Below are 5,208 nucleotides of genomic sequence, written 5' to 3'. Positions count from 1 at the left end.
CAGACTCTAACACGTAGGGCCGAGATCCCGGATCTCACCTTAATCTCAGTTACCCTGTTGATTAAAGTTTTGCCCTGCACTGATTAACGTTAGATAAATGATCTGACCAGTGCGTGTGACCGCACAGCGAGGACCCGCGGCCTCCATAGTGTATTATACAGTAATCGGTAAAGCTGTATTCATTGGTCACTGATTATCAGAAGGATAGTATTCTGAATAGTGCTATTGTGCAGTGTGAAGAGCATGGTGCTTGTAAACTGCTATTTTGCCACTTGGTGTTAGTTGCATAGCAACGACCAACCGGGAAGTCCCGAGGGACTCGCCGGAACTTCAGTCATTCGCGCATGCGCAGCTCGCCAGCGCCGACTTGAACTGAAAGTAAACAAAGCCTAGCACGAGACTAAGCTAACCGACGCTAACGCGTCACATTGAAGTATATGTGTGTCTAGTGATATCGAAGGCTAGCACAAAGCATTGTATGGCTGATTTTAAAGTGAACTTTGATTCACGCTAGCGGATTTTCAATCTTTGATGTTTCTCTTCATGCTTACCTTATGTCTCATCTCCTTTTCTCGTTTGGAAATAAGTTGACAAGTGCTGAAGTTAATAAAGGGTGTACGATCTCATTGTTGATGTTAATCACATTTGTCTAAATGGCTTTTGCCGCTATATTGGGCCCATGTCACCAGTCAGAACTCCCAAAAGCTGTTGGCCTTTTGGAAAACATACTATTGCTTAATCCAATTGTTAGAATGTTTCACGAGTGACATAAACGCTTTTATCAAAACTACTCAACCTGTAGGAACGACCATTTCTTACCACGGTTGACTCCATTTATAAGCATAGTGTTAAGTTTAATCATAACGTTAATTGTCCTTTAGAATTTAATGACTATTTCTCTTAGTTGAGTTTAGACCATCGTCACAGCTGTTGTGAAATTTCAATTTCATTTATAGTTAATGACGCTTGACTGCCCTATCACAATAACAGTTATTGATTAATGCAATCAAATACATCCTGACCAATTAATCAACATCTAGGAACAACCATTTCCTATGATCATTGATTTACTGGCAATGTTTAATGATTAAAATAATCATATTGTTATATGTCTGGGAAGTTCAATTGCAAACCTCACTGAGTAATCTTGACAGCGTCAATACTGCATATGTCTTATTTCAACCTTAGGTTGTTTTGTTTAATTTAGTTATAATAATAATCATCATCATTATTATTATTATTATTCCTATTCACCTCTTTTCATCTCTGTTCATGAATAGTCCATTAGTCTCAGAGCTCAATAACAGTTTGTGATTAACTTAAATAATTTGATCCAGTCTAATTAAGTCTGGAAACCCATTGATGTGAGTTTAATTTAGACGTCAAATTTACTTTGTATTGTTTAATGATTGATTTTAATCATGATTGTTCTCCTTATACTTTATCATTACTCAATTGAGTATTAATGTCACTCAACATTGCTGTCTAGAAATTTTGAATTTCTTAGCAGCTCCATGATGGATGGCTTCCTCTTTCAATAACAATTACTGATTAAATGTTAATCATAAAACACTTTGATAAATAATAACGCATAGGGGTTACCACTCTTGTTCCTTTTACTAATTTGGAATTTAATTTTATTTTTTTACTTAATTCAAAATTTTGAATTAAAAATTTTAAGTTAAATCTATTATTTTATTTATTCCAGGTATATATTGGAACCCTTTTGGCCTTAGTCGAATTTACCCAATTGACTTAAATAAACTACAGCTTTGAGTTCCCATTGTTTTCCCAAGCCAGCTCAAGGACACCGTTTCCTTCCCTTTCTGGGTTCCAGAGTGATGCAATTGGACAGAGTAGCCGGTTGCACCCAATTGAGTTTATAAGGGCAGTATCCCTGGGTTAGCTAAACCCAAATTAAACTTACAACCTTGTCATTACTTTTGCTAACTGGCTAACGCGATAACCCAATAAACTAACAATTTGGAATTATCTATTCGACAGCACCATCACTTGGTCAATCTTAGTTTGTCCAACAGAGAAAACGGTCTTTTTGTCTTTTCTTTCTCTACTATCTGCTTTTGACTTGACTGCTGCTGCTATTTGGGGTATTGCACCTGTGAAAATCATCCAGCAGAGAATTTTAGGAACATTTGACAAATTTTTGGGAAACTTGAACACTGTATTGCTGAAGTTGAACTTGCCTGATTCTCACCCTCATTCCCTCCTCATTGTGAAATCCTACCCATCAGAGCTAAAAGCAGGTCGTCAAGAAGATAAGTATAGTCAGTCGCTATTTTTTTTAACACTCATTCAGGGACAATTAATTTGGTGTGGTGTCAATCCTATTGATTTAAGAAACCAACACTGTCGTTGGTATCACAATTTCTCCTGTTTCATAGGAAATTTTAATAACAGCCGCAGTCCTAGTGATTAGAAACCCTAAAATTCAAAAGTTAACTTGGGAGCATTCTTTTATTTTAGATTAAGGGAAGCTAAATCATTGCTGTCTCTCTAGGAAAGTGCAAACACCAATTTTTACCCTATTCTTTACACTTCTTATCACTTTGTTTTTCTCTGTTCCTTAGCTGTGCCAACTGTACGTGTTTACTGATTCTCCCTACAGAGTTTACCAGTTAGACGCACATCCAGCAGAGGACCACAGCCCAGAGAACGACATTCACCTAAAACACTCACAATAGAACATTGGTACACATTTAACTTCTCACACTTAATATTACACACTGACGTTGTTGTTCCTTTTGTTCTGCTGTGTTTCGTTCTCTCTCTTTCCTATTCTCGTCCCATTTCAAGGTCAGTGTCAGATCGGTTCTAAGTCTCCCCCACTGCAACAAACATGGCCTGTACGAAAGACCCTGCTGGCCATTGGAAGGACTTGGAAGCATGGCTGAGTGTGGTAACAGACAGTTTCCTCCCTAAGGCCGCCGAAAACCTGCAGCAACTGACCCAGGATCAGCTGGATGAGAACTTATCAAGCCTAATGTCACAAGACCCAAGCCACAGCTACAGTCATAAAGACCTAGCCAAGTTAACTGGAATGCTGAGTCACACTCTCATCGCCACCCTCAAGATAAGTGACAGGAATGCCAGCCAGCTCCAGCACAAGCTGACACACAGACAACTTCGCATCGAGCAACTAGAACTGGAGGCTCGACAGCAAGCTGAACTGTCCACGAAGATGGATCAAAAGTTTAAGGAGGAGATCGATAAACTGCGAGAGAACCTAGCTGCTGCCACCCAAGAATTGGAGCAAGCCAAAGCAAACTATGCTGATGCTACCAACAAGCTTGAAGATGCAGAACAACTACTGGAAGAAGCAAAGGTTAAAGCAAGAGACCAAAAAGCCAAAAACAGAGCTCTTGAAACTCACCTAGATGAAGCGAGACATGAAGCCAATCGACTAACACAGGAACTGGACTACTTCAAAGAGGAGTCTGCCAGTGTCAAAGATGAACTTAAGTATGCCTACAAACTGCGACGTGAACCCGCCAAGGAAAGATATGCACTAGCCTCACCCTTGCCAAGCAGGACAGGATCCCCTGTACCTGAACTCGAGCTCACACATAGTGAGAAAGATGAGGAACCAAGCCGAAGACGCTCACCAGCTCCTTCTGCAGGGCCTGACCTCACCCCAAAGTGACGAGAGCCTGTGCTAGTCAGTCACAGATCAGCGCACAACATGGATCTCAAAGACCTCGATAAGCTGGCCAGGAACATTGGCAAGTTCACCCCAAGTGTGCCAGGTGGTCAGGAGATCCACGCCTATCTGCAAGACATTGATTTCCATCTGGAAATGAGACCCAATGTCTCAGACAAAGATAGATTTTACCTGCTTCGGGCGACATCCAGCCCTGAAGTACGCAGCTTCCTAGACCAACAGCCAGCTCGCACAAAGAATGACTACCTCCTACTCCAAGAAGCTCTCGTCAAAGAATTTGCTGACCCCGAATTGGAGAGAGGACTGGTGGCTGCACTTGAGATGAAGCAAGGCCGTAACGAGCCCCCTCAAGCATACTACAGCCGGATCAGACGAGCCTATTTTGGAACTCGGAATGAACCCGAAATGGAAGAAGATCTGAACTTCAAGATTCTATTCCTGCGAAACCTCCTTCCTGCTGTAAGCCACGATCTGGGAGTCCTTGCATGCCCACGAACAATGACTGTGCAACAGTTATGAGATTTGGCACATAAAGCCTATGGTAAACAGAAGATGGCTTCAGAAAAGAGCGCCAAAACCACCACTATTCTGGCCGTCGAAACCCAAAGTCCAGAACTGGCACTAGAGGGTGCCCAACGTCCAGACAAAACCGAGCAGTCTGCTCAAGAGGGGAAGGCATCCGCACCCCGCAGACAACGGGACTCTCATGCTGACGCTAGACCTAGACAAAGGAACAGTCGCTATGATGGACCCTCTGGACGACAACACTCTCCTGAACGTCACTGGGTGAGATCGTGGACTCAATCCACTTCATTCGGCAATCAAAGGAGAAAAGGCTTGTCACAATCCAACGGTGCCTCCAAGGGACGACGACAAAACCCTGGATCAATAAGCCCAAGGAGTCGACGAAAGCACTCACCCCGATTCTCCGCTGACTGAACTCAATCTCAATCCCAACGAGAAGAAACTACCCCATCTGGTTTCGACCCTCAAGAAATGATGAGAATGATGATGAAAGAATTCTTCCAACGTGAGGAGGACGACAGGAAGGGGAAAAAGGAGGATAAACTGGATTCAGCCTGAATAGCCGTCGAACAAAGCAGCAGCGACTATCAACAGACCCCTGAGAATAGCACTGTACCCCCTCACTCTCAAAGAGCCATACTTGCAACTACCTCAAGTGAAACAGGAAACCTGTTTGAACGCCCGGCTATAGAGTTAAGCACTAACTCCACAGCTACTGCAGCAGATCACGGCAGCATCCCACAGACACCTGCTGATGAACTGCCAAAAATTCCTGAAAGTGCCATTCTGGTCGTCTGCCATTCCTCCAACGAACCTCAAGCCAGCCCTGAAATCCTACCTGTCCCATGCCAAACTCCTGTCCCTCAACTACTGGGTGACCTCATCGAAAGAGGTGTAGCAAGGAAATTCTATTTGTCTATCATCATCGAACGGCAAGTCCAAGTCGAAGCTCTCGTGGACACAGGAGCTGACATCACCCTAATGTCAGCAGAACTCCTCGAAGA

General features: G+C 42.9%; 1 pseudogene; it reads left to right on the top strand.

The window, feature by feature from the left end:
- The first annotated feature begins 2,857 nt into the window (after positions 1-2,857).
- Positions 2,858-4,762, top strand: LOC130238946 (uncharacterized; annotated as a pseudogene).
- Positions 4,763-5,208: the final 446 nt, after the last annotated feature.

This window comes from Danio aesculapii, chromosome 12, assembly GCF_903798145.1.
Source record: "Danio aesculapii chromosome 12, fDanAes4.1, whole genome shotgun sequence".
NCBI classification, from domain to species: domain Eukaryota; kingdom Metazoa; phylum Chordata; class Actinopteri; order Cypriniformes; family Danionidae; genus Danio; species Danio aesculapii.
Note: the sequence above shows the minus strand (reverse complement) of the source record. Positions and strands in the feature narration are given on the sequence as shown.